Genomic DNA, 8,537 nt, shown 5'->3' with positions numbered 1-8,537 from the left:
ATACTGCAACAATGGACCAGTGAGTCACTCCAATTTTCAATTGTGTTACCTTTTCTGTTGTATTAAACAGTTTAATGTTTAGCTTTATTTTAATTACATTATTCGGGTTGGTGATGTTTGGTACCCTCCCACCTTAAATTATATTAACTAAAATTGCGCAACTTGATTGTTTGGGAGATTTTTAATGCTCTCTGCTTTTTGTTGGTGCTTTGAAATCTCGTTGAATCCACTGATCTGCATCCAGTGGCAACTCTGTTTGCTACTTCATTCCCGCTGCTTCTTGATTGTATTCTGCTCCTTAGGATTTTACTGATTTTAGGGACTGATAAATATATGTGTTTCGATTTCCATCATAAGTAAGCCCATTAAAGCATTTTGGAGAGAACAAATGCAGTAAATAAATACGACTCTGAAATGAATTTCTGAATTTATAAAAAAATAAAATGGAACTACACAGATTAACCTATATGAGCTGTGGATGATCTGTGAATGAAGGCTAAAAGGGAAAAAAAAACCACTGTAACCTCACAAAAGCCCCTCCCGGTAGTCCTTCACAGTGACAAATGCTAATTATATATTGTTTAAAAGTACCAATATACGTTTTTCAATGCAAGTTTGTATTATTTAGCTAGTTTCCAGCCTATTGGTAGCAAGATGCTTTTCCCCATGCTTAGGGCTGCCAACTGAGCTGGGAAATTCCTGGATATTTGGGGGTGAAGCCTGGGAACGGAGGCTCCAAGGAGTATCTTGAAAGCACGTGGGATGTGAAAGGACAGTTGTGGTCTCTGGACAGTTATTAAGATGTATAGAGAATAAGTAAAAGCTTTACTTTTTATAATAGGGACAACTATTTGAACAGAGATAATAATAAGAAATAAAGGGGTTATAGTGCTGTTGGGAGTCGAAAAGGGAAAAGGGGGAGGGGGAAGGGATGGGGGCATATATACTGATTTAAAGGGTAAATGTAGTTGTATTATGTATTATGGGAATGTGTGTTAACCCATTCAATAAAAATTGATTTAAAAAAAAAAAGCCTGGGAACAGTGTGTTTGCGGGAGGGAAAGAACCTCTGCTAGGTAGCATAGAGCCCATACAGTACAATACCACAGAGTCGATGGAGTCCACCCTCTAAAGCTGTTATTTCTTCCAGGGGAACTGAGCTCTGTAATCTGGAGATCAGTCGTAATTCCAGGAGATCTCCAGCCTAGGGTTGCCAGGTCCCTTCACTCTCCCAGCGGGATATTGGGATGCTGGCTCTTACCTCCCCCCCCCCTTCAATCGCTCCCGGCTGGCGTGATGATGTCACTTCCGGGAAATGATGTCATCACGTGAGTCAAAGGATAGCCTGGAGGCGCTCCTGCACTTGCCAAGGGGCTGAATCGCCCCTCCCCAAGGGGCCCGATTCAGCCTCATGGGGTGAATTAAGTATTTCTTTCATGGTGTTTTTAATCTTATGAATCTGTGCACTGTGTGTAATAAATTCTTATATTTATTTTATTCTACTTTTTGTTGCTCAACTTTTTGGTTCCTGACTTGATTTCTGGTTGGAATTTTTCCCCCTATTGTCTTTGTTCTTGCTCAGCTCAGTCTTCATCCATTTGTTTTTCTCTTCCCTCAAAACAATTAATAACCAACTGATCATAATGTGTCAGTTTTCACTCATGATAAATTGAAATACTTGGCTGGCTCTTGGATGCGTTTTTCCATCTTGCCCCGATACGGCTGCCCCTTCTGAAATGCTCCTTCAACACCCCCTTCCAGGCAGGGGAAAAGACGGGATCAGAAGGTTTTCTTTTCTGGTTTATTTTGGTGCATACATTTTGCTAAACATCAGAAACTACATTCCCTTCACATCCTTCACCTTGCACTCTCCAGACATCACACAGACACATTCTTCAATAGCAGATGTTGTTGTACATGAGAACTGATGTCTTCAAACTCAAGAGGATGCCAAAAGAAACGTTTCTTCCTTTCACATTATCATACTGGGCTTAACCTTTCCCTTCCCAATGAAAGCAGATGCAACATTGATCCAATGAGAGACCAAAAAGCAAGAAGTACAGAGTATGCTTTAAGTCTTCATTTACCAACTAGTTTGCTGATGGTACCTAAGTGCTGTATGTTTCTTGCATCTATGCATATAGATAGCTTTAAAGTTGGCACTTCTTATTATCATAATTCTCCCAGGAAATCCAGGTTTCAGAGGAAATGGAAGATTACAATGCACAATTAAAGTTATCTGGCACTGGCTTCTTGAAGTTACCAAATGTGGCTTCCATTCCTCACCTGTGTCCTTGACCCTTTGCACTTCACTGGAATGTCACCTCACCCAACATTTCTTGCCACATTCAAGTATCTGCTTAAGGCTCACCCAGTGCTTTTTTTCTAAAAAAATGTTTAGGGGTACTCTCAGTTTAACTCAAGAAAATCACCATTCTATAGTTAAAATCGGAAAAAATAAATGTAGTCAATGGACAAAATTACCAAGAACATGCTCACTCTTCACGTGGTCAACAGAAGACGGGGCCGTGTGCCCAGTCTCCATGTGGTCTACAGCAGACACTGTATCACACAACACTGTTGTCGGATCTTTGGTTTTTACAGAGTCATCATTTACTTTACACTTCTTTGCTGGCTGTGATGATGTAAAATAGTTAGTAATTTTCCCACTCATATTGAAATACTGCCACTCAATGAGGTTATAGGCCAAACTTTCATCAGTAAAACACCACACTACTTCACAGATTAAACACTTGCTTCCATGTGAGGCTCAGGAAACACCATGAAAGGAAATGACATCAGAAGACTGTTGGTGATTAGAATTATGGGTATTGCCAACCAAGCCCCTCTATAGTGACACATGCACACAACCAAAGAGTTTTTGTATAGACAAACTCTTTACACTCTTTGTGCAAAAAGTATACAAATACACAAATGGGTCACTGCCATCAGGGGTAGCAACAAGACTGACCAATCACTGTGCTAGATTGCAACTACCAGAGCTCCAAGTGGCTTAGAAAAGACTTGTTTGTATTTGTCTGCACCCTAACAATCACCGATTATGCCAGCGATATCGGTGCTGTGTTCGATGCTCAAAGACATTCCATTTTTTGTAAGACGAACAGCACTCCTAGTGAGTTTAAATATAACTAAACATCTTTGTTGCCAACATACACTCCATAAAACTTAACAAATCACATAAATATCCATAATACGTTTGGAGTTAGTTTAGCGGGAATTCCAACATTGTAAAAAAATTTACTTTCTCCCATTAGATTCACAAAATGTTTAGGGGTACACGTACCCCTGCGTCCCCCCAGAAAAAAAGTACCGGACTCACCTATTTCTCCAAGCATTCTGCAACAGATCCTTCACACTTTAGATTTTCTTTCCTTCTGTCATGTTTTACCTTTAGATTGTAAGTTGGCAGGCAGTGCAAGTTTTATTTTTTAAATTTTTTGTACAGAGCTTAGCAATTTTATGCCATTTACAAAACAACAAATACATTACCACTCATCTAGCAGAATTTGGGCAAAGAATATGGAACACATTTTCAAAGATGAAAATGTCAATTTCATCTATACATCAAACCCCTCCCAATAATAGGTAAAGCCAATCTGTTCACATAAGTCATCCAGTATTTTGCTGTTGGTTCCTAATTGCTATTCCTTCAACACTCCTTGAATATACATCATATTCTTCCATTTACATTTTTGTGTTTTTTTCCCCATTTCAGATAATATATGTTGATTAGAGTGCTCCGCAATCAGTTTTAGAAAGTTCATAAATTCAGCTGAAATAGGACTGATACAGCATGTAGAACTTCAAGAATACAAATTGTGCATTGCTAACAACATGTGGATTCTTCAAAAATGAATCTATCACTGGAGTCTGATACCAATACTCATGACCCATAGAACATATCCTTGTAGTGTAAATAGGGTAGAACTCCCGGGAGAAAAAAAGGCGCACACTTACAAATTATCAAAAAGTATTTTCAAAGTGCAATGTGCTACTAGTTTGTGACAATTATACAACAGTGCAAATCAACAATTCCACATATGTATGAATGACCAAACCGGGAAAGAACAGAGTTCCAAAATAAAGTCTCTCTCCATGGGTATGTAAACAATATTGTATCTTCTTTTTGTTCTCCTTGTTAGCAGCGAAAAGCAGAACGGATGGAAAACAGTTCCACGCCCAATTCAATTCCACGCCCTATCTGGGGCCGGCTCATAAGCTCAGATTTCGTCTGTCACTTCCTCAGGGGCATTGTTTTCCGCTATAACATGAGATCACATTATTTAACATAACGTTACATAACGAAAGAAGATACAATATTGTTTACATACCCATGGAGAGAGACTTTATTTTGGGACTCTGTTCTTTCCGGGTTGGGTCATTCATACATATGTGGAATTGTTGATTTGCACTGTTGTATAATTGTCACAAACTAGTAGCACATTGCACTTTGAAAATACTTTTTGATAATTTGTAAGTGTGCGCCTTTTTTTCTCCCGGGAGTTCTACTCTATTTGCACTACAGAGCTGTTACGGGAGAAGCCATTGTACTCATCCCCCCCATAGAACATATCCTTGGCATATCCCCCCCCCCAAAATAATAACCAAATGAATAAATTTTTAAAAAAACTCCATTTGAATGTGGTTGAAACAAATGAAAATATTGTCATAAGCTGATATTCCTGCACAGCAATGCAAGCTTAATGAGGGATAGGGTAGGATGTGTGGCTCAGTGGGAGAGCATCTGCTTAGCATGCAGAAGGTCCCAGGTTCAATTCCCGACATCTCCAGTTGAAAGGATCTGATGGCAGATGATATAAAAGACCTCTGCCTAAGACCCAGGAGAGCTGCTGCCAGTCTGAGAAGACAACACTAAGCCTGATTGACTGACGGTCTGATTTGGTATAAGACAGACAGCTTCACAAGTGTTCACAAGTTCAAAGGCTGTGTTATAAAAAAAATGGCAAAACCTTCACCTTCCCATTGCTATGTTCTATTGCAATTCGAGTGTTTCTTGACTCCAATCAGGTTTGTTTAGGGCAGCTACATAAGTCTGAATAGGTTGTTCATCACAAATACCATTCCATCCTCGATCATGGGTCTTCTATCCATCTCGAAGCACAGGAATCAGAAGTTCGAGGCAGTTCGGCTGGGCACTTATTGGACATAAAGGCCATTTCCACACTACTCACCTTCATCTGAAATGCTGTGGAATGTCGCCAAAAAAACGTGGAAGATAGCGTCTTCTTGCACGAGTTTTGTGCGACATTGCTCAAAACCCGCGTGAGAAGATGATATCTTCCATGGTTTTTTCGTGACGTTCCGCATGAAGGTGAGTAGTGTGGAAATGGCGAAAGTTTATAATGAAGATCTACCCTAGAAGGTTGAACATTCATAATAACAGGTGCACAAAAGCTTTATAAAGCCATTTTTACAAAGGCCATTTTTGAACCAGCAGTTTAACCCTCACATTCGGGTCACAAAGTGCATCATACAAGAAGTTCTTAACAGATAATCTGCAAGCCAGCTCTTCCCAATAGTCCTAAGAAGATGCTGGACTTAAACCTGCCTACTGACACAAGATTGTCTTGGGAGTCCTGCATCCCTCGTTTGGTTTCCAGTTCCTTCTGTTCCAATGCTGCTTCTTTTACCAAGGCCCAGAAAAAAAATGTTGGCTGGATTCACATGACCTTCATGGTTCCGTGCAGAACATTCTGTGGAACTGATCGACACAACCACTTTGGTTTTGCTGACAATTAGATCTTCCGCCCAACAAAGAGGACACAGAATGGTGCTTTTGTAAGGTGAGAGACATCTAGCTACTGAGACCAGTTTTACTTATTACTGGGTAACTGGGCAGAGTATTGCCTGCAGGTTTTTCCTTTTATCAGGGATTGCTCCTGGATACATTGGGAATTAACATTTATAAAAAATCAATTCTACAATTAATTCCTATCACCATGTGTAATATTGTATCCTACCAACAAAAATGCTTAAGAACTTGGACTGGCTCTTTCAGACTTCATATCCTGCCAGACTTATAGTCCTGATTGAGGTCAACATCGGGCTCTAGGTCTTTCCAGATACGTGAGATCTTTTTTCTTTTCTTTTTTTGAACAGGTATTCAGTTGTAAACAAATATGAGAATGGCAGGGAACTGAGAGTAAGGTATTTATTTATTAACAGCACAGTCGTAAGGAGAGTTACTCTGGTCTAAGCCTATTGAAATCAATGGGATTAGACTGAAGTAACTCTGTTTAGGATTGCACTGTAAGATATTTATACCCCTAATTTCAACTGGAACAGTCTACAATGCAGTGAGCTAAAAGGAGCATGGTAGCAATGGAAATGTGACCATCTAAAATAAAAAGGGGAGGGGAACCCTCAACAGAATATCGTACACAGCAAAAAGAATCAGCCAAGTGAACTTAAGAAGCAGCAGAGACATAAATAAGCAATCAAAACTTGATAAAAGCTCTAGTGAGAAGAAGGGACCCAGTGTGGAAATGTTATTAAGGGTGAGGCAAGGTGAATCTCACAGACAAGGGAGATTCACAGTCTTGGTGCCTTAGAGCTAAGCTACAAGTGATGGCTGACACAGGTTGGACACTTGTCAGCTTCCCTCAAATTTTGATGGGAAATGTAGGCATCTTGGTCTTGCAGCCTGGCTCTCGTTTAATTGAAGTTTACAGAGTGGCAGTCTATGGGAAGGGAGAACATGCAGTTGGGAGGGGATTGCAGGTGTCGAGCACTTGCTGGGCACCCCCCTTCCCCTCTGCTCTGTGTGTGTGTGTGTGGGTGGGTGGGTTTCTGTAGACTTCAATTAAATGGAGAGCCAGGCTGTAAGACCAGGATGCCTACATTTCACATCAAAACATGAGGGAAGCTAACAAGTGTCCAATCTGTGTCAGGCGTCACTTGTAGCTTGGCTCTTACAAAGGAGTTCTGTTTCACATAGCCACCTACTGAATCTTAGAGGGTGCAGGGACATATGGAAGGAACCCCGTGGGAGATCTTAATGTGCTGGGAGATTCACACGGGAGCAGGCAGACTTTTAAATATGTGTTATATGACCTCATTACCTGTTATATGATCCTTTTTATTAGGCTGCAAAATTTAATAGGCAAGTAAATCAATAACAGCTTTTGTAGGTGAAGGCATGTTTTAATTTGAGAGAATAATTCATTAAAGGCTCATTGTTAAGGCAATTTGGTTCTGGGGTGTTATTGTTAGATATGACACAGGAGAAACAAGACTTTCCCCTTCCAAACAATGAGTGGTATCTGGTTTATTCCCTTGCAAGTTATCCTGTATTTCCTTTGAAAGCTCAAAAGGACATCCATACCAAGACACGCAACTTGCTAACCTAGACACATTTAACCAGTTTAATGACTCTTTAGCAGCTTTGCAAACCATTTCATGATTGTATTCTAGCCTGCTCTGATATTTATCCAACAATTGAGAAGTCTTTTTTTAATGAATACATTGATCTATAGTTTTAATAGCCAATGTTTCTAAATACTCTGAAGTCAATGAGTGTAACTGAGAGTCCCTCTACACAAGACATCTCACACAGGGACGCTCAAGTGACTTACTTTCTGTGTGGTCTTATATTCAAATGTACTCTGTCTCCCTAGCAGTGCATGTCTATCCACAATGGGAGAACATGTGTAGGATCTTTCACTTGAGTGTCCCTGTGCAAGATATCTTGTATATATAGAGACTCTTAAAGTTGCCAACCTCCAGGTGAAGCTTGATGATCTCCTGGAATTACAACTGATGTCCAAACTAAAGAGATCAATTGCCCCGGAGGTGACCTCTATGGCATTGTATGCAGCTAAGGTCTCCATCTTCCCCAGGAATTTGCCAACCCAGAGTTGACAATCCTAGTTTGGGGCAGCACTAGAAGCCCGCTTAATTGGAAGTACATTCTATTGAAATTGATGGCTCTAGCTTTCAAGTAAACTGGCTGAAATCCAAATGCAGCAATTGAACTCATTTGTGGATCAGGCTGAGAGATCTCTGTTGTACGCCTAAAAAAGGAAAAATCAGAAAAACTATGATAGGCAAACATGATTGAATTAATACGTATTTTGAATGTAGCGGACTTTGAATTTGACAGTCTAAATAAATGATCTAAAACTCTCCCGTCTAATGTGATATTCAAAGGTATCCCCCTGATGCATTAGCATTAAGATGCAAAGGATGTTATAGAAAATCCATTTTCCCCCCTGCAGTTCAGGCTGCAATATAACAAAGACCATCCTCTAGCAACTATAACTGAGCACATTCTTGTACTCTTAAGGTTGTCTTTTCTTCTGCTCTCACTCACCTCTGAATACTGTAAATACCGCATTCTTCTCTAAAGCACTTAACACCCATCTCTGGATCATGTTGCTCTTTAAGACGTTTGTAGCCTTTGTAATGTGTCTGTGTGTGTGGAGAAGAAGCAGCCGGTGGGATAGTCTGAGAAAAGGTGTACAAATCCCTTGAAGAGCAGTTTCTTTTCCATTTAA

At 40.1% G+C, this 8,537-nt stretch overlaps 1 non-coding gene across 1 annotated transcript; it reads left to right on the top strand.

Annotated features, from left to right (window-relative positions):
* The first annotated feature begins 4,739 nt into the window (after nt 1-4,739).
* Nucleotides 4,740-4,811, top strand: TRNAA-AGC (transfer RNA alanine (anticodon AGC)). The gene has a single exon. It is a non-coding gene; the product is annotated as a tRNA-Ala (tRNA).
* The last annotated feature ends 3,726 nt before the right edge of the window (nt 4,812-8,537 follow it).

Source organism: Eublepharis macularius, chromosome 3, assembly GCF_028583425.1.
Source record: "Eublepharis macularius isolate TG4126 chromosome 3, MPM_Emac_v1.0, whole genome shotgun sequence".
NCBI lineage: Eukaryota > Metazoa > Chordata > Lepidosauria > Squamata > Eublepharidae > Eublepharis > Eublepharis macularius.
This window is presented reverse-complemented; position numbering and strand designations above follow the sequence as displayed.